The 22,664-nt window shown below is 36.1% G+C and overlaps 1 long non-coding RNA gene across 2 annotated transcripts in view; it reads right to left on the bottom strand.

The window, feature by feature from the left end:
• Positions 1-22,664, bottom strand: part of LOC149084730 (uncharacterized) — a 46,701-nt gene that overhangs the window by 7,381 nt on the left and 16,656 nt on the right. The window contains exons 2-3 of one of the 2 annotated variants that reach the window (XR_016192998.1): positions 21,434-21,506; positions 1,137-1,279 (exon numbers count right to left, since the gene is read on the bottom strand). This is a non-coding gene — a long non-coding RNA (uncharacterized LOC149084730). The remainder of the gene's footprint in view (positions 1-1,136; positions 1,280-21,433; positions 21,507-22,664) is intronic. The other variant, XR_016192997.1, reaches the window with a different exon arrangement.

The following is a 22,664-nucleotide window of genomic DNA, read 5'->3' as shown; positions in this document are numbered from 1 at the left end:
ATATTTCATACTATAAGCGAAATTGATAAAAAAATTTCACCATTTAAAAGAAAAATTAATATTCTTGATTATTCTCAAATTTTTACATCCAGGAGAATATTCTCACCTCTAATTAATTAATGGGTAAATAATTACAATATGAATCTTACTATCTCTTATTTACTTGTATTACATCATAAAACTTTAAAAAAAAATTATATCATTCAAAATTATTTGAAAAATCAAAAGTATCACTGATTTAAGTATTTAAATCCCCTAAATCAGTGATTTTGTTAAAAGAAGTCCAGTGAATCGAGATATCCTACAGAAAATTAAAAAAAATTATTTCTGAGCGTTTTTTTTCATAGCAAAAAAATCATTGGCTCAGCAATCACTTGCCAACTGCTATGAATTGTCCAAGGTTTTTATGGACAACTGTACTCAATTTTGAATCCACTGTAGATGCTCTCAATACTACAAAGATTTTTTCTCCAAGATTTTTTCAAGTTTAAGTTTTTCCCATCATTAGTTTTTAAATCAGTTAAGTCTCTACCAACTAGTTATGGCACAACAAAAAATTCATATTCACATGTGACCGAACTGAGGAGTTCAAGAGAAGGCATTCATCAAATATGAGAAGAATGAATGGATAAAATTTGTACATTGTTTGCCATTAACAGTGTTGCAATGCAACATTTGGGCTTTATTGAAAGATATATGGTGACAATCTCTTGATCTGAGCACCTTGCTACTAGAGATGTATCTCTAGTACAGTATTGATCCAGGCCAGTCACAGTGCATGATCATAGAGCTAATACTAAGTGTCTAATAATGGGATATGGACAAATCTGAAAAAAATTAAAAATTTGATAAATCTGTCATGGAAAGGGGCCCCATGGTTATGCACATAGTGGGTGCCAAAAAAACTAACTTAAAAAACAGGTAGACCTCTGTACCTGCATGTGCCCCATCTTTTCTGCCATCAGTTGAGGTAAATTTATCTATAAAAACCTCTTCTCATTAGTCTGAAGTATAAAAGAAAAGTTATAATTAATAGAATGTAAAGGAAAATTTCATCCCACGTGCATTTTACTTGCAAAATAAAGAATATTGTCAAGAAATCAAATCATTCTCATATAAGAAAGAAAAAAGCAAACCAATGAGCTTGATGATTGACAAGTATGGATGTCATGATTTCATAGACCTACAGTGACTGTGGGAAGAAATCATTCAAGTTGACTTTTATGCACAGCATTGTTTTGATCTCATTATTCAATCATGGAGCAAATATGTGAGATACCTAAAAGGGAGGGAATGAATGCGTAAGTTTTTCTTTATAGTATCTGATGAACATAAATTACACTGGTGTTAGATATCAAAGGTAGGATTTCCAAATTTTCAACATTTTGAAGTCTTTGGGAATCAGGAATGGGAAATCGTATTTCCCGAGAATTTAAGAAATTGCTTATTTATAGTTATATCCCTTTTACACGACTCCCTCCATTTATATGATGTTATTTTTTGCCTCCATTACACTTTATACTTTTTAAAGTTTAAATATTTCATTTATTTTGTGCCACACAATGTTTTCAAGACATTAATTCCATATTTTATAATTAATTGATTAATATATTATTATTATTATATTTATATTACTATAACATTAATGATCCATGTAGTTAAACCAGGGTCGGATTAACCATTAAGCAAAATCATGGAAGGGAAGTGACAAAGTCCATTTCAGAGCAGCTTTGGAGCAGCAAAATTCAGGATTCGGAGCAGTTTTGGAGCAGCAAATTGAGGATTCAGAGCAGTTTTGGAGCAACAAAATATAGGATTCGGAGCAGATATTTATCGAGCAGCGAAATTAACAACAATATTTTCGTTAACCCTCACCCCTTTTCAAAATAGAACAACTGCACTGTCTTTTGTTATCAAACATTTTTTCATCAGCTTGTTTTTTGTTTTTGGTGTTTTAGGCTTTTGACACCTTGTTTGAAAGAGTGGCTGTGATAAAATTTTTCGCACCAGTCTATTTAAGATGGCTTTTGCTTACTCAGGGCACTATTTGCTGTCTGGAACAGCAGCCCTTCAAATGGGCTAAACATTTTCTAGTCTTTATAGATATTATAAACTTTTCTATATCAAGTTTTCAATTTGTTTATACTCAGAAAGTAATTGTTGCAAAATGGGAGAGAATTTCGGAAGAATCAACACGATGGTTGGCGATCTGACACTCGTTATTTGGCGATATTGGCGATCTTACTCGTTATTTGGCGATTTAATGCTCGTTATTCAGCAAAGTTTCTAAATTAGCAATCATAATTCGGCGGACATGCTTTTTTCACTCGCGGAATATTTTTTTTACGAAACATCAGAATTTGACGCAATGACGATCAACTACAGTAATTTCTGCTGCTTCCAGTGACAACTTTTTTTTTTGAAAACAGAAACTGACTCGCATTTGCCCAGATCGCCCGAAGTCGGCCGAGTAGGTTAATGCCCATAACAGCCTCAAGTCGGCCCAGCTAGGGGGTATGGGTATGTTTTCGTGGGCTTTTGTCACCAACGGGGAAGAAGATGAAAGCTCTTGTCAGAGGCGGGAACGGAAAAGACAACTGCAACGCCCTATCAATGGGATTTTAAAAGCTGATGTACCAGAATGTTCCTTGAGAATGGACTAAGGGTACTCAATGCATTTTACAAAGAGATAATACTGTGAGGAAAGGGGTGTTTTCAGTAGACAAATTATCTCCCGAACATAAATGAAAGGGTGAACGTCAATGCAAAGGGTGGCATAAATAGAAACTCATGGAGAAAGGGTGGGGGAGAGCGAAAGTGGCCGAAATTTGGACGAGTCCACTTCGAACACAAAAAACTTGTTATTTTCACGACCCTCCCAGGTTTTCTATCTGGGCGTTAAAGAGTTAAAGCTGAAAGACCATTGCAAACCATCTTCAGTTGCACGATCACGGATATTATTGGGGTTTCGCGATGGAAAACCCGATGTGTGATGGGCAGATAGTTTAAATATGGCGATAGTTGAAGTACAGTGGAATAAAACACGCTCTTTTCAGAAAGAATCGTTTCGCGGCAAGCAGGAACAAAAATTTTTTGACGTCCTTTCCAAAATTTCGGGCATACTGAAGCAAAATTTGCTATTTGGCGCAGAAAAATACGAAAATACCCTATTGGAGCAGGATGGCGCAAGATGTTAATTTTGGCGCAGTGTGGCGCAATTGGAGCAGAGTTCCCACCCCTGCAAAATGAGCATGTGGTTAGGGCATCAAGAGAAAAGGTGCACCACAAAAAGTTGCCAAAATTTTTATTTTTTTATGTGTAATTTTTTTCTAGCATCCAGCATCCGGCAGAAAATTCTAAAATTTTTGATTGAATGTATAGTTGAAGGTAATCATAAAAAGAAATGGCATAAATACAGAAAACCTGATATTGAAAACTAGAGATCGCATTAATGCAGAGTTTTGGAATAAGAGTTCGTGCAATTTCTATAAAGTTAGCTTGAGTCACTTTAACAGCATCATGGTGTCTTTTTGACAAACTGATTTTTCTGAGGGGTCCTCACTACCAGCTAAAAATTCCTGCCTACCAATTTGCATACTAACTCTCGCAAATTGTAAACAGATCTACTTGTCACAAAGTCCTCTAGTGGTGTCCGGGTAAGACGCATGCATGAATAAAATAAATCATTATCGTTCCCAACCAATATGATAAATACTAAATCAATGCAAAAAAAAATTACAAATTTAAAAGTAAGCCAAGTTCTACAGAATAAGGACGTGAACTTGAAAATGTCCAAATCTTTGAGTCATTAGCAGATCGACTGCATGGTTTCAGGGGTTTTATCTTATACTTAATTATTATTACCCGTACGAGACAGTTTCGGTGCCCCTCTGGCCTATAAGTCGCAGAGTCAAAATGACCCAGGAAACTCGCTGCTGTGCTGCCAGACAGATGAAATGTGCCACAAATTGTCGCCTGACAGTTCAGTGGTTAAGAATTTAGACTCTGATTGTGCAGGTATGGGTTCGAATTCTAGTTCTTCAGTGTCTACTAACACTAACAAATTTTCTGGACAGATCTTACGGATCTCTTGGGAGTGTGTGGGGATCGTGATAACAAAATCACGGGTTTCTCTGCAAATAATTCAGTCCAGTACGCTCATAGTTTGAAATTTTGCATAAAAAAAAAATTTAATTTTTTTGCTTCTGCATAGGCTACACAGCCTAGAGCCACCCTTTCATGGTGTGATCTAGAACTACTAGAATATAGGCATGAAGATGCTTTAATTCGATCTACCGTAGAAGTAAAAGAAATGCTAACAGATTGCAACTTGAAAATGCATCTGAAAGGACAGGTACCCAATGATTATGGTTCACCAAAAATAATGTAATATCGGCCATGCCAAGGTTTGATGGTTGCATTTGAAGCCACTTTGTGAAATCCTAACAAGCAGTCGATAGGAGAAAATATCTTTAAATGTTTTTTAAATAGTTAAAACAAAAAAATTCTAAAAATTTAAGGTCTGTCTTTTTGGGAAATGTGAAAGAAAAATTCCAAAAACTTTTAAAGATGTGCCAAAAATAAGCAAAAATGATCCAAGAGATATTATCAATGATTTGCAAGTTGAAAGTCTCTCCTTACCCCCCTTTTTTTCTATGTCTGTGCTTAAAAATTCAAATCATAATTATGCCTTAGATTAGTTTTGCTTCTGAAATGTAAAATTTCATTTGATGTTCCCCCCCCCCCTTTATAGATTTGATATCAAGTAATATATACTTTTAAGGACAGGGAAGAGAGGGGCACCAAAACCATTAAAATGCTTAGAGCCTTCAAACGTTTTTATCCGGCCCTGAGTTAAACATAGGTTTACAAATCTTTGCGTTAAAGGGTGAATTGGCACTTGTGTTTCTGTACTCGACTCTCCTGGTGGCGGCCCATGTCCTGAATTTCATTGCAGTTTAGCCAGGCTCCGCAAAACTTATATAATTTAATATTTTTCCTATTGCAGTTTAAATTAAATTTATGCAGCATGAAAATTTATTTTCTCTAATTTTCCCACAGTTAGCAAAGGAAAAAAAAGAATGCCTTATCTTTTGTATAATTTGAATTACAACTTGCCTATGCAGCACTAAAAGATGACTTCATTCCAATTATACTGATCACAAACTTATACACATCACTCTTAATCAAGGGTTGGCAGGTTTTTGATGATTTAAACCGTGGTTTAAACTGTCAAGTCAAAAACCTTAAATATTACTTTTCAATATAAAAATTCCTGTTGAAAATACACACATTCATTGCATGTAATGTTTAAAGAGTCATTGTATTATACAAAAAATATATATATTGCAATGATTTAATTTAATTTAATTTTTGGATTTAATTTAATTTAATTTTTGGATTTAATTTAATTTAATTTTTGGATTTAATTTAATTTAATTTTTGGATTTAATTTAATTTAATTTTTGGATTTAATTTAATTTAATTTTTGGATTTAATTTAATTTAATTTTTGGATTTAATTTAATTTAATTTTTGGATTTAATTTAATTTAATTTTTGGATTTAATTTAATTTAATTTTTGGATTTAATTTAATTTAATTTTTGGATTTAATTTAATTTAATTTTTGGATTTAATTATGCGTATTTTTTCCAATAAAATATGCAATTTGAATAGAGCATAACATAAAAGCTGCAGGAAAAACTATGGAACTATATTTAATATTCTTTAATTCGACATAATTCTCCACCTTCCAAAATTTCTTCACCTGCTTATATATGTGTATGGATATAAATCATCAGCTGTACTCTTTTCATAAAAGATGGGTGTTTAAAAAAAAACTTCTTTTACGCCATATATGCAATGTTGATTTCTGTTGTTATTAAATTACAGTTGAATCTCCTGTTATAACAAACTCCAAGAGACAGGAGAAATCACTTTGTTATAATTAAATTTCATTATAAAGGAATTCCAGGTCTTTGCATTTTCCCTGTAGCGATACTATTGTATAGCAACCAATAGTCCAGCAGATGGCGTTAGTCATCCATTATTGTCGCTGTGAATGCTGCGAGTGTATACTTATATATGTATATGTGTACTACGAACAGGGAGAGTCGAGACTTTGGAATGTCCGGATGTGTTTGTACTCGACTGCGATGTAAATAGTAATTTTAATAGTGATAAATTTATATAATAAAGTATCTTAAATCAACATGTACAATATAGTAAATTCTTACACTATATTTATGATGACCCATCTTTGAAAACGCCCAAAGAAAATATTCTTCATGTAGTCCTCCATACTTAAAGTCTTCCATTGCTAAAGGGAACGAAACTTGATACCTCCATCCAAACAGATGTAAAGGAAAAAAAGAAGCAGGGGATGAGACACCCAGGAGAAGAACTTCCCCTGACCTCTTCTCTCCCATGGAACAGCTCCTTCATCAGAAAAAAGAAAAAGAAGAAAAACCAGGAAGGCTACAGCTATAAAGATCCAGGCCTATAACAGTTACAGGGGTGCAAGTGTCCCTCATCCATTTTGGAGCAGAAATTTTGAAAATGGAGCAGAACTAAAAACTAACTGTATCTGCAATATAAGGAGTAATTTTTCCATGAAATGCCAAAAGTTTCACCAAAAATGGTTGGACCGAATAAATTCTAAATAAATTTCCTTCACAAATTAAAGCATATTTAAATTTTTTCTGAAGTATCTTATCTGTCACTACTAAAACATGAATTACTGAAATGACGAATAAAAATTATTAATCCAATTTTGGCAAAATTGTGAACTTTGTGCTGCTTTCAAGGTTACAAAGTTTCAATGTCTGCCCAATATATATCTATTCTCTGAACTGATTTCATTTCTTCTAATTCTTTGCATTGTGGTGCAACCAATTCATCACTCATAATTGATAGTTCTGTTGGCGATACAATGTTAAGCAACATCCTAGCAATACGTGAAGGAGTAATGAAGGAGCGATGTGAAATTGTCACGATCGGCAACTGCAGACGATAACCACACGACCGCATAGTGGCTAGACGACAAAACTATGGATATTTTAGCTGGAGTTTTTACAGATCCCATTTTTTCCCAACGATCTCCGAAAAATTTCGGTAATTTAAACGAGTAAACCAATGTCCCTTTTTGATTCTTCGCAAAAGCGCGGGTGCAATCTTGCGGGAAATAAAGCGAATTTACGCTGTAGATACGCTGTCTTTGAACGCAGGTTGGTAGCGGAGAAATTATCGTTATTTTCAGTATATAACCCGAAGGAGAAAAAACTCTCTTCGAAATCGGAAAATTCGGCATATTCATTCAGGGCCTTTGATAGCCCTAAAGTATATTATACTTCAAAGTAGTACTACTTTCCAAGGTCACGAGATGACGCGATTGTCGTAGATGGTGGGAAGTGAAAAAAAATTGAAGTTTCCCTTCCATTTCTTTTTCCTTGTCTCGGAAAGAACGCGTCCCGTGAACAAAATTTTCATGCTTCTTTTTCCTAAATTCTGGGTATTTGACTAACTACGTGCATTAGTGGTACCTCCGCGAACCACAAACAAGAATTGGCGCAAATGCGCAGGGATTCGGCGCCTTGGAGCACCATGTAGCAAGAGAACCATTTCGGCGCAGCTCTTGCACCCCTGCAGTAATGATCCCATCCTTTGGTTTCATATGGTGGAGACGAGTTTCAAACTGGGTGTGCCGAAGGATATTACCAATTCCTTAACCAAATATAATTACGTTGTTTCCGCTCTACCTCCAGAAATTGCAGGACTCGTTAGTTATGTCATTCTGAATCCAAACAACGAAAATCCATTTGAACATCTGAAATCCGAACTGATAAAAAGAACAAGCGACAGTTCGACGCAAGAAATCAGGAAATTACTGGCAGATGAACAACTAGGTGACAGACGACCATCTGAGTTACTCCGCTCCATGAAACGCCTTGCGGAACCACATAATGTTCCAGATGAACTTCTAGATCCGTTGTTTGTGCAACGCCTTCCTTCGCACGTACAATCCATCTTGGCTGCCGTTGTGCCACTCTCCTTGGATGAACGAGCCGAAGTAGCCGATCGTGTGATGGAAGTGAATCAGTACAATGTTGCACCGATAGCCAGTCGCATTCCCTCTGCATCCTCTCAAACGGTAAGTTCCTCGGAAAATTTTTTAATTGCTAAAATTAGGAAGTTATCAGAACGTATTGAAGCTCTAGGCCAAAGGCCTAATTTTCGATACAGAGGCAGACGTAATTTTAGGTACAGAAGTAGAAGTCGCAGTCAAGAAAACAATCAGTTTTGTTTCTATCACAGAAAATTTGGCCAAAATGCCCGAAAATGTGAATAACTGTGCACTTACTACTGTGCACTCGGGAAACGCGGAAAGCAAAGTGTAGAGGCAGCATTCACTTTGCCCACAAAATCCCGTCGCCTTTTTGTAACAGATAAAAAGATGAACATAAATTTTCTTATAGATACAGGATCTGACATTTCGCTTATTCCAGCGAACTCTGTCGATCCCATGAAACCAGTGTTATTCACTTTACATGCGGCAAATGCATCCAACATTAATTTATATCGACAAAAACTTCTCACTATCGATTTGAATTTACGAAGAAAACTCCAATGGCCATTTTTAGTAGCAAATGTGTCCATGCCATTAATAGGCGCAGATTTTCTTTTCAATTTCAGTCTTACTCCTGATCTAAAATTAAGAAAAATATTTGATTCGGTAACCAATTTATCATCTATAGCAAAAATTCAATCAGCATCAATTCACTCAATCAAGCTGATTACAGGCGGCACTCAATATCATCAGTTACTTAAAGAATTTATACAAATACAAATACAACAAATACAAATACAACGCCACAACAGGCAGAATGCCCAACGAGGCGGCTGATAAAAAGATGCCCATAAAAATATGGTTGTCATATGTTTCAAAAATACAGCAACCCAATTAAAAATGCAATTAACACAAATTACAAACAGTATATACACATGATAAAATATTATACAATGCCCATAAAGAATACTTATGGTTGTCTTATTCTAAGAATGGATAGCTTCTCGATTTACCCCAACATGTTTATCGTATTTCTTTTTAAACGTGTCAATTGTGTTACAATTTACTACCTCCGGGGGTAAGCTATTCCATTTATTAACAACCCTATTGGAGAAAAATTCCCTGCGACACCATAACCTTGCATTGTCCCTCACCAATCGATACTGGTGTCCCCTTGTAAAAGCAGTCGATTGGCGGTGTACTAAAAGTTCATGGTCCATCCTATCCATCCCATTGAAAATTTTGAACACTTCGATCATATCTCCTCGACACCTGCGTTCATCCAATGTAAACATATTCAAAAAATGAAGTCTTTCTTCATAACTCAAGCCCTGTGTGCCAATAAGGACACGCGTAGCTCTTCTCTGCACCCCTTCAACCAAGTCTATGTCCCTCTGTAGGTATGGTCTCCAAAACCTTACAGCATACTCCAGTCCAGGACGAACTAAGCCTCGAAAAAGCGGAAGAATGACTTTAGGAGAACGCGAAGAGACCTTTTTGAAAATGAGACCAAGCATTCTATTCGATTTTTTGACAACCGCTGAACAGTGTTCAGAAAACTTAAGTCGCTCGTCAATGAGAATTCCCAAATCGGTGACTCTAGTTGCATCCGGGATAGTGACACCATTCAACTCGTAAGAGAACCGTGGGTTGTTCGAACCAAAATGAGCGACCATGCACTTATCTACGCTAAACGTCATGCTCCATTCATTTGCCCATGCTGCAATCTTGTTTAAGTTGGTCTGGAGCAACTCCCTATCGCTTTCATTCCCGATTACCCTCATTAGCTTCACATCATCTGCGAATTTGCTAGTAATTCCATCGATACCCTGATCGAGTTTATCGATAAAAAGTGAAAAAAGTATGGGGCCAAGGACACTTCCCTGAGGAACTCCACTTGTGACGTCTGTCCAACCAGAGAATTCCCCGTTCACCATAACTCGTTGCGACCTGTCTCTTAACCACGATTCTATCCAATTCAGCAAGTTGCCCCCTATTCCAATCTCGTGTAAACGCTTCAAGAGTTTGCCATGTTGGACCCGATCGAATGCCTTCTGGAAATCAAGGTAAACAACGTCGACATTTTTGCTCTTACCCAAAGCCTTAGTCACGTAATCATAGAAGCAAAGGAGGTTAGTTACACATGACTTCCAATCTCTCGGGACGATACCCTCAGCAACACTACTCCTGTATATCTGTGCGACTGGCCCCAACAATTCATTAGCACCTTCCCTGAGAACCCTGGGATAGATATCATCTGGTCCTGGTGCTTTGCTTGCACATACATTTCTTAGACGATTTAGGACCTCCACGTCTTCCACTTGAATATCGTTGAGCGTTTTATTACCCCATGCAACACCCGTATATCGAATATCATTATCTCCATTAAAAACCGACGCGAAAAAGTCATTGAAAGCACTACACATGCCTACATTGCTCTCTACTTTTGAGCCTCCTATCGAGAGGGGGCCAACTGTCCCCTTACATCCATTATTGACGTATCGAAAAAATGATTTTGGGTCAGAGCCAATGTTATCTGCCAACCTAGATTCAACTTGCTTTTTACTATCCCTTATCGCTTTCTTCAACAGTCTTCTTTTATCAGTAAACAATGATAGGTCACCTCGTCCACTTTTATACTCTCTGAATGCTCTTTTCTTTTCAAGATAAAGGTTCCGCACGCTATCCGTGAACCATAGAGGGTGTGATGTACAAACACGCTTTTTTCGAACAAAGGGTATGACGTCGTGCAAAACAGAGGACAGCTTCGTACTAAATTCTTCCCATTGACTTACCACCCCTACTGATTCCAACCGGTCTTTGAAAACTTCCGCTAACCTTCTTCGCAAAACATCAAAGTTAGTTCTCCGAAAACAAGGAACCAATCTTTTGTTATCAACCTTACCCGAGGAAAAGTTACAGAGAAATCTGACGATACGATGATCACTGGAAGAAAACTCTTCCCCCACCGAAACATGTTCAACTAGATCCTCAGAACTAGTAAGAACTAAATCCAAAATAGCAGTACCCCTAGTGGCTTCTGATACATGCTGATACAAAAAATTTTCGAGCACCAACTTAAGAAAGTCTCTTTCATACTGATTTCCAGATGAAAGGTTCTCCCAATCAATACCCGGGTAATTGAAATCCCCTAGTATGAGAACCCTCTTTCGCTTACACATGTAGGAAATTTCATCATGCATTTTGGCGATATAGTTTTGATCCCTATTCGGTGGATTGTAACAAACCCCAACAATAAGCTTATGACGTCTTTTGTTCTCAAGTTCAACCCATATGGTTTCAATATCACTTCTCTGCACGTTACACTCTCTAGCCTTCAAACATGATTTCACGTATATCAACACTCCACCCCCTTTCCTATCAGATCTATTTCTCAAAAAAGTATCGTATCCGGAGATGTGTAAGAAAGATTCATCCCCATCGCTTGCCCAAGATTCTGTAATGGCTATAAGATCCAAGTCCTCCACAACTATCATAGTTTCTAAAAAATCTTTCTTGTTACCCAAGCTCCTGGCATTTATTAACACACATTTTAATTTGCCCGGTGGTTTGTTGTCAATCGAGAAGCCATCCAAGTCAGAGGTGGGTAATTCCCCGTCAGTACTGTTGTGATTATCATTAACTAACCCGCATTCCCGACTACGTGGTCTGGGAGTAAAAAACCTGACCTAAGACTATCGTAAACCTCCCAGACCCCTCTCTTATTTAGATGGATCCCATCCGAACGAAGCCACCTATCGGTAAATGCGGGAAGCTCCAAGAACGTGACCCCAAGTGAGGAGCAAATGTCCTTCAGGCCTATATTGAATTGGTGGATCCTACTCCTATATCCCCTACTACCCCTTGGCAGCACTGGAATCACTGCCACATCTGAACCCCCCTCCCTAGCGGATAATAGTAAATCCCGGTATTCTGACAGAGACTCACTAATATTCGCTCCTACCTGATTTGTTCCCACCCACAGAATCACCCGCAAGGGCAACTTTCGGCGATGAAAAACGTCTCGAACGTTGCCAATCTTCCCCCCAGGAAGACAACAGCGCTCGAAACCCCGAAAATCCCTACACACTCGGTTCCCAAGTTCCCTAACCATAGAATCGCCGATGATTAAACCCCTATCACTATCCCCCTCTACCTCATCCACGACCACCCATTCGCCCTCTAAAATGTCGTTGTTCGTGGAGATTGCTTCTTCATCAACAGGTGGCTCGACGACCAGAGGGTCCGTTATAACCGGACCCTCTAGCACCCTAACTTTTTCCCGTAAAGCTTCGACCTCGTGTTCCAGCCTTTTTCTATCCAAGCACCCTTTACAATTGAAACTATCAGCTACTATACCCCTAGACCAGGGAAACCTCCCGTCGCAAGCTCTACACAACACTAGTCGAGGTCGAGGCATACTAACACTATTGCTAAAGCTAGATAATAATAATAATACTTAACAATACGAAAATGAGAAACGTTAACTGGAAATTAAAATAATGTAAAATACATTACTATGCAAAATATACGTAAGAGATTATACGAAAAAATTACGTAAAGTAGAATGCTCAGCACTAAATCACGAAGAATAAAATAAATATGTATATAAAGAATACAACACTCTCTAAAAAAAGTATTAAGCTACGAAGTACAATTTATACTTATTAGAATTAGCTAACTATCTCAAAACACTAACACTACAACAATAGGCCCAAATGGAAGGAAAACAACGTTATTGAGAGTACCCGGGAAAAGTATACACTGTTTGCTAACACTAACGTCCAAAACCTACGAACTTATATCAAAGAAGCGAGCGAACCTGGCGAAAAAACAACGAAAATGAAATGCGAACGAGAAAAATAAATATAAGTCGATCGAAAATACACAACGAAAATTTAAAAAAAAATGAGAGCAATATAAAAAAAAAAAAAAACCACTTATCTCACAATCCAACGTGCGCTAAAAAAAAAAGAAAATCACCGCAGAATATGACCCAACAATAAACAACACGCTAAGTAAAACTCACGAGAACGAAGAAAAACACAAAGAAAGAAAATTTCTTGAGATAACAAAACCACCACGTTCAAATGTAGAAATAAAGCATAGCATTGTGCATCATATCGAAACAATCGGTCAACCGGTGTTTGCAAAACCACGACAACTTGCACCAGATCGTTTACGTGCCGCAAAAGATGAATTCCAGCAAATGATTAATTTAGGCCATATGCGCCCTTCAAAAAGTCCTTACACTTCTCCACTACATCTTGTACCAAAAAAAAGATTGCATAGACTGGAGACCAGTCGGTGATTATCATGCACTAAATGCGCAAACAGTGAAAGACAGGTATAGTGTGCCTACTATTATGGATTTCACTGCAGAACTGCATGGAAAAAAAATATTTTCGCATGTTGACTTGATTAAAGCATATCATCAAATACCCATTCATTCAGATGATATTCATAAAACTGCCATAACTACTCCTTTTGGCCTGTACGAAAGTACAAGAATGCAATTTGGGCTATGCAATGCAGCCGCAACATTTCAACGATTCATTGATGAAGCTATTTGCAGTTTGCCTTTTGCCTATGCATTTCTGGATGATATTCTGATTGCTTCAGAATCAGAGGAAGAACATCTCAAATCGCGAACTTTTCGATAGGCTAAATCATTATGGTTTAAGTCTTAAACCATCGAAATGCATCTTCGGTGTTTCTAACATTAATTCCTTAGGCTTTAACGTTTCAGAGAACAGAATTAAACCACTTTAAAATTGCGTTAAAGTAATACAAGATTTTCCTCGTCCAGAAACTGTAACACAATTACGCAGATTTTTAAACCTATTTAATTTTGTATAGGAGATTCGTGCCTAAAGCCGCGGAAATATTATCTCCATTAGTTAAATTTCTTCGAGGTCGACAAAATAAAAAGAAATCAAAACTAACAAAATCATGCAATCAAGCCAATAAACTACAGTGGAACCCTGAGACTGAAACTGCTTTTCACGATGCAAAACAAGCATTGGCTCAAGCCACTTTGCTACAGCATCCAAAGCCAGGTGCACAAATTTGTATCACAGTTGACGCCTCTGATAATGCTGTTGGTGGCACATTAATGCAATATACTGACCACACATGGGTACCAATAGCATTTCTTTCTCAAAAATTATCAGACACCCAAAAGAAATAGTCAACCTATGATAGAGAATTATTTGCAATTTATACTACCATAAGAAAATTTTGTTACATGTTAGAAGGCAGAAATTTTTCAATTTTTACAGATCAAAAGCCATTAATTTTTGCTTTCAAACAAAAACCAGAAAAATGCTCTCCAAGACAATTTCGCCAACTTGATTTTATATCTCAGTTTTCAACTGATATAAGATATAAAAAGGGAACCGACAATGTTGTAGCTGATGCATTAAGTCGCATTGAGGTAGATTCAGTTTCATCAGCACCAGATTTAGATTTCAGAGAATTCGCTAAAATTCAATCAACCGATCCTGAAATCCACAATTACCTAAAAGGAAACACTTCTCTAAAATTAAAATTGATACCATTTCCTCTATCTGATACAAATATTTATTGCGACAGGTCAACAGGTATAGCTAGACCATTCGTACCTGAATCTCAACGCGAAACAATTTTTAGGCATTTTCATAACCTTTCCTATCCAGGAGCTTCAGCCACACGTAAACTGATATCTGCCCAATATGTATGGCCCCATATGCAGAAATCTGTTAAGCTATTAGTGCAACAGTGTATACAATGCCAAAGGTCAAAAATTCAACGCCACACAAGAGCACAACTAGGAACCTTTGCAACTCCAGATACACGTTTCTCACACCTGCATATCGATATAATAGGACCCCTTCCTATGTCACAAGGAATGCAATATTGTCTCACCATCATAGACAGATACAGTCGATGGCCTGAAGTTGTCCCACTGGCCAACATCAATGCCGAAACAGTGTGCAAAGCACTATTTACGGGGTGGATTAGCAGCTTTGGTTGTCCTTCTACTATCACTATGGACCAAGGAAGGCAATTTGAGTCAAATCTATTCAAGGAACTCAATCATTTTCTTGGCACAAATCGAATTCACTCTACAGCTTTTCACCCAAGATCCAATGGACTGATCGAGAGATTCAACTGTCATTTAAAATCGGCAATCAAAGCTCACGAGAATCAAAACTGGACTGATACACTACCCATAGTGCTATTAGGTATCAGAACAGCAATAAAACCAGACATCGGAGCAAGTGCATCAGAACTTGTGTACGGTACTTCATTACGTTTACCAGCTGATATTCTCACAGACTCGTCAAAGCCATTAGCAACATATTCTCCGAATTTCGTGAGGGAACTCAAAGAAAAGATGCGTAGATTAAAGCCTGTGCCTACATCAGCACGTGGTCAAACAGCGATGTATGTCCATCCATCTCTGAAAGAATGCACACACGTATTCTTGCGAGTAGATACTGTGCGTCCACCACTATCGCAGCCTTACACGGGTGACCACACAAAGTGATCACCAGAGATGACAAGACAGTGACTATCGAACTTCCGAACCGAACAGTCAAAGTGTCAATTGATCGCGTAGAACCTGCATTTGTGGAAAAGAAAAATTCAGACACAACAACAAAACATTCTGAACCTGCAACACCATCAGTACAGTCTGAACCTGCAATAGCAGAACAATCTGAACAATCAATTGCAAAAAGTACAACTCGATATGGACGAAAAGTTCATTTTCCTAAAAGATATGTTGCCACATTTGCAGTAATCAATGGCAACTATATATCAATCTCTGTATCAATTTTTTTTATTATGCATACAAAACTTTTTGTTCTATCTTTATTTATTTTTTATATATATGTAATTCTTAGTATTTATATATATTTTTTTTTAGCTTCACATAATGCAAATCATCTTTAGTAACCAATTCAAAAAAAAAAATACTGTATTTCATGTTACTCTCATATGCGTATATATTTTGCAGTAATTTCATGTATCGTTCGTCCTATTCACTGGGAGGATGCTCTGTAGCGATACTATTGTATAGCAACCAATAGTCCAGCAGATGGCGTTAGTCATCCATTATTGTCGCTGTGAATGCTGTGAGTGTATGCTTATATGTATATGTGTGCTACGAACAGAGAGAGTCGAGACTTCGGAATGTCTGGATGTGTTTGTACTCGACTGCAATGCAAATAGTAAAGTTTAACCCATAGTAATTTTAATAGTGATAAATTTATATAATAAAGTATCTTAAATCAACATGTACAATATAGTGAATTCTTACACTATGTAAACTTATCTGGAGGATAAAAAAGTGTTCGTTAAAATGAGATTTGTGTGCCCTGTGGTTGAAGAGCCCTGTGTGCCAATAAGGACACACGTAGCTCTTCACTGCACCCCTTCAACCAAGTCTATGTCCCTCTGTAGGTATGGTCTCCAAAACCTTACAGCATACTCCAGTTCAGGACGAACTGGTTAGGTTGTGACCTATCTCTTAACCGCGATAAGAGCTGTGGCAGCTCTTGAGAGAGAAACAGTCAACTCAGGTTGGATTAACCTTTGGCCATAATGTGCGCTCCAGTACATAACAATTTTCACAGAGAAAGAGAACCAACTGAAGAGATTATAAAAGACATTGTCATGTTAGCGAAACAGGTGGGTGGAGTAGGGTTCAATGATATGGATGTAGAGGAAGTCAAACAGCTAAATGAATAGCAATTCAGAGGTGTTGACAGAGGAGGAGTTAATGCAGCTGACTGCTTCTGAAACAAGCGGTACCAGATGAAGATCATCAAGATAAAGTGGAAGACAAGTTCACCAGGTGTAACAGAAAATGTTACAAGTGGAAGGGCTTCGTAAGTTCAAATCAGCAATAGATTATTTTCATGACATAGATGGTACCTCTACGGTACATTCTTCGCATGTATAAAAATTAGAACAGGAAGCCTTGTCAACATATTCCAACATACTTGATGATATGAAGAAGAAACGGCACACAGAAATCAAAATATTTTTTCAGAAAACATTGCCAACAATTGCTACATCCTCTTTTACATTCCCTTCTACCTCTGTGTCACCCTGCTCTTCTCATGATGTTCAATAAACGAGATAAACACAAAAACCTATGGTTTCGGTTATTTGCAGATTTCCGTATTCACGGTCACCCCTGGAACGTAACCCCCTGCAAATACGGGGGCAGACTGTATAGCTAACAATAAAAATTTTAAATTGTAGGATTAAAATGTCCTTCAATTTAGCAGTGCTGATTGCATATGATAATCAGCAAAAGCTCCTATAACTTATTCTAAGTAAAAAAGTAAGAATAACATTTGGACAAAAAAATTTTGATTGTTTTAATTAGAGATGTAAAATTCGCGAGAATAATCTTTTTTTAGGAGAATATCTTATAATAAATAATCTCTATAAATAACTTGAGAATAATTCTCATTATTTTTGATAAGAATATTCTCTACTAATTTATAATAGTATTACTCTACTAATTTATAATATTTCCTTTCAGAGAATATTCTCTGTCCCGATCTCTCTTCCATCAAGAAGAAAGGAATATTGAAGTTTGTAGCCCACAATTTTGAATTTTGAAAGCAAGAAAATGAAACCAACATGGTGAATTACACAACTTTTTAAGAAATATGAGTGATACAGAATTTAAGTGTATGTGCATTGAAGAAAACAACAGTTCTGTATCTTCTTAGAATGAAGGTGCTTTATCAATCCATTTTGGTTTAATTTCTTTTTGTTTTAAACTTATTTCTGAAAAAAATTTTATCAAATTTTAAAATAATTGAAGGTTCTAAAAAATCTCAAGGTTTCTAAAATCTTCATAACCAAACTTTTAAAACCTCTCACCATGACCAAGAGAATATTCTGAGAATATTATTGAACTGAAAGTTGTCATTTGCGGGGGGGGGGGCCGAATGTCAAAAATTGCTTCATTTTAAATGTTTCAGGCAATGAAAAAACTGATTTATATTTCATAATATAAACAAAATTAGTAAAAAAAATTCACTATTTAAAAGAAAAATGAATATTCTCGATTATTCTTCAATTTTTCACATCCAGGAGAATATTATTCTCTAGGAATATTCGTAAAAATTGGAAAATAATCAAGAATATATTTTCTTTTAAATAACGAAATTTTTTTACACACCTCACATCTCTCTAGTTTTAATACTAAGCTCAAAAACCTAACCCTGTGATCTCCTATCACACATATTTTGAATAAACAGCTCTATTTCACTTAGTAAATTGAGCACAGGTAATCAACAGAGAAAATGGACCATAAAATTATATATTATCTGTTCTAAACTCTGTCGAGAAATTCAAAATTGCAAATTATAATTTATATTTTGTTTTGATTATTGTAATAAGTTTGTATTTAAAAAAGAAATCGTAATACACAAAAAGTTTCTCATGATGTTATCAACCTACTGTGTTTGAAACATTATCCAAATGTATTTATTTAGGTATTTGACAGTTTAAACCAGTTTTTGAATCTTGTCATGTCAAAAACCCAACCCTGCTCTTAATCACTATTGATAAATATAATAATTCACTAGCTTAGTAGTATAATAATTAATAAATATAATAATTCATTACCCACTAACACAGAAGAAGCATTTGAGAATTCTGTGTTTTAAACTGCATTTAAGCGTTCGAGATGTGTAGCTTCAAAGATTTTTCCCCCAGTTGCACTTTTTTTTTTTTTTTTTTTTGCCATTTAACCCTCTGGCTGCTCATGCCGCAATTTCCGCGGGCATGTGTTTTTCTTCCTTTATTGAGGAGCGCATCCCATTTTTTCCCTGTTTAACCACTGAAATAAATTATATACAATATTAGATGTTTCATTTATGTTTTGGCCAACAGGTGTCGTTAGTTGTCCACTAAATTGCGCCATTTGAAGGCACGTGGTATTACCGCTCAAACTTCACTTTTTGAGTGAAAAAAAATTGACAATTTTTGAAGCAATTTCGGTCCAAAAATTGAGCAGTCAGAGGGTTAAAGCCACTAAGATTGAAAGACGATTGTGGTCATTGGTCATCCCCACTTAAAAGTAGGGAAAAAAACCTAAATCCCTCTCCCCTCGCAATCGATTTTTTATTTTATAGCAGGATTGCTTAAAAAAATAGGGGGTCAGTTGTGAACAACGAATTTTCCCAGGGAAGGGATTCATGAAATTGGGAAGCATAAAGCTGTAAAACTCTCTCACTCACTTGCAGGTGGTTGGACGAAAAAGACAAAAGGAATAAGTTTTCAAGTATAACGCAAGAAAATATTGGAGGGTATTACATAATTATTCCCCATGGGAAAAAAGGGCCCTTAAGTAAAGCCATAAAGTAAGGGGTGCTGATGAGTGAAGAAAAGGACTAGGAAGTGGAGACTTTCTGATGATAATTGATACTACGAATTAGAAAAAATTTTAAAAAGCATTTCTTTTGTTCTCAATGTTCAAAATATCCAAGTTTGCATACTATATACCTACATACTATGTCATACTATACCAAGTTTGCATGCCTCTGAAATGCACTAAAAACTATGTAAAAATGGGCATTTATGACAGAAAAAGTTAAAAAAAAAAACCCTTTTTTCCAGAAAAGCTTGAAAATAGACAAAAATAGACATTTATGACATTTTGCCTGAACTTCTAGCCTCTAATAATATAAATATAATGATAATATATATCATTAAATCAGTTATAAAATTTGGAATTCATGTCGTGAAAACATTGTGTAATTGAAATACAATATTTTAAGTTTAAAAAGTGTAGAGTAAGCAGGCCAAAAAAACATTGCATACACGGAAGGAGCCATATAAATGGGGTTCCAGTGTAAATAAGTAATTTTGGGAATTCACAGGAAATTCAATTTCCCATTCCTGATGGCTTCAAAATGTTTGGAATTCGGAAACCCTAATTGCAATCTACAACATTTGTATTATTTGGCAATATATCAATGATTCCCTCCTCAATTAAAATCAATTACATGAATTTTGTTGATAGGATTTGGTGAAAAGTAAGACAAAAACTAGAAAGTAGGACAAAACCCAGAAATTAGGACAAAAATAGGACATTTTTCCAAAAGTAGGAAAAGTAGAACCTGAATTATGCACGTACCTATAAAGCCCTGTTCACATGTGTAAGATTGGGGGTCGCTTTAGTGGTAATTACTGGCATGACAACTTTTTTCCCCTCATAGGGAAGAAAAAGGTGGGAGAGAAGCTCATCAAAAAAAGCCCTTCTTTCAAGGGGTGGATTGGAGGTCGACACCGACCTTCTCTCCCATAATCCTTTGCACCGTGAAAACTGCTATAAGCTCCTTTGTCAACCATCTTGAATCAATCACTTCCATTCAACCTACGTAACCAGTGACGACTTCCGGAAAGAAGAGGGCGATTACAGGCATAAACTTAATGACATGTGAACGGTTTGTAGTGAAAATCCCAGTTACCGGGAACTTCCCGGAATGTTTTATTGTACGTGTGAACGCGGCTTAAGTGCAAGAAGATTGGGAACAACTGCTGTAAATATTAATCAAAAATTAAAATAAAATTTCAAAACCTGCTAAGATTATCTGACTTTTTATAATTTTTCCTGGGAAAAGATTGTCTAAGAAAATCTTGATGTCAATAAATCCAATTGTTCACTCAGACAACAATTGCAGATATAAATTGAACTTTATCATTTAATTGCATCTTATGGAAAAATAAGGAGTTCAGAACAAGGACGGAAATCTTCATAAATATAAGTCAAACAAGTCGTTCATCATCACCACCTAAATTAAAAGATGCTTTGTGAGAAAAAAAAAATTAATAAAATGGGATTATAGGGGGACTTCAGTTTACGAGCATAATTCATTCTGTAAAATTACTCGTAATGCAAAACACTCATACACTGAAAGAAACTTCTCTACACGAAATAATGGAAACTCAAACTAATTAATTCTAGGAGTCCCCTTATATCGAAAATTATTATTTTTTTTTTAGATAAAGTGCAGGTTAATTTATTTTATATTACTTTATATTTTGAAAGAAGGGTAGGAAAGGTTTTGATACAAAACAATAGGAGTTTCATTTTGAAATCTGCCCCAGCAAGAGTAAGCAACAAGAGTATGAACTGGTATTTAATGGGCTTATGCTAAGAATTCTACTCTTAGGAATGACTAGGAAGGTGACCCCAAGTGAAACAAGGGTCCTAAATTATTAAAAATATGAATATATATAGGACACATATGAACATAACAGTGCACCACAAATCCCAGGTAACAAAGATGAACTGATAACATGACAGGAGTTGCTTTGTTCTCGAAAAGTTGAAAGATACCATGTTTTTACCTGTGGTTTTTCAAAACATTTGGCTCCTAAAAAATTTCTCTGGCATCTAGATTTTTTTGCGCTTTGTCAAGCCCTGGAAATACAAATGGTTTTTAGTTTTACAATGGTTTAGTTAATTAAATACAATTCGTTTTTTTTTTTAATTTGGTCTTTTGCTAAAATAGCCAAAGCAGTCCTGGAGAATGCTTAGATTCCATCATCTAAACTCATTAAAACAATTGTATTGTGATTAAGTATTGCTCGACAGACAAATAAGAATACAAGGTCATAACAGGCAAAATGCCCAACAAGACAATGCTATATGCAAAGCCTCTCATAGACTAGTCTCACCTAGGAGGCTTTGCTATACCTCTCTCTACTACAGGGTTCACACAAAATTTTCTAAATAAAAATTAAGGAGTTTTTAAGGAGTCATGACAAACTTCAGAGCTTATGTGCTCCCATTTTTTTAACAGCGAAAAAAAAGAGGGCACATATACAAATGTATTTTAAATCTGCTACACGAATTTTCACTCTTCTCAAAAATATAGATATAAAGTAGTTTAGAAACTATAACTTTTGATTTTCTTTTACCCAGCATCATAAGAATTCATAAAGTAATCAATCCCACATACAGATAATCCCCACTTTTCTGTTGCCATCAAAGTGTTTGAAAACCTTGAAGTTTTGGACAAAATTAAAACAACCTTTGATTAACGGTTTAATTAAAAGTATTCATAACAGCATCACATAAATTATAAAAATTGCAAGTGACATTCATTTCCCCCTTTATCTTGAAAAGAAAAGAGCATTCAGAGAGTATAAAAGTGGACGAGGTGACCTATCATTGTTTACTGATAAAAGGAGACTGTTGAAGAAAGCGATAAGGGATAGTAAAAAGGAAGTTGAATCTAGGTTGGCAGATAACATTGGCTCTGACCCAAAATCATTTTTTCGATACGTCAATAATGGATGTAAGGGGACAGTTGGCCCCCTCTCGATAGGAGGCTCAAAGGTAGAGAGCAATGTAGGCATGTGTAGTGCTTTCAATGACTTTTTCGCGTCGGTTTTTAATGGAGATAATGATATTCGATATACGGGTGTTGCATGGGGTAATAAAACGCTCAACGATATTCAAGTGGAAGACGTGGAGGTCCTAAATCTTCTAAGAAATGTATGTGCAAGCAAAGCACCAGGACCAGATGATATCTATCCCAGGGTTCTCAGGGAAGGTGCTAATGAATTGTTGGGG

This window comes from Pholcus phalangioides, unplaced genomic scaffold (genome assembly GCF_987345545.1).
Source record: "Pholcus phalangioides strain wild (caught in Gottingen) unplaced genomic scaffold, Ppha-v1.0 ptg000008l_1, whole genome shotgun sequence".
NCBI lineage: Eukaryota > Metazoa > Arthropoda > Arachnida > Araneae > Pholcidae > Pholcus > Pholcus phalangioides.
This window is presented reverse-complemented; position numbering and strand designations above follow the sequence as displayed.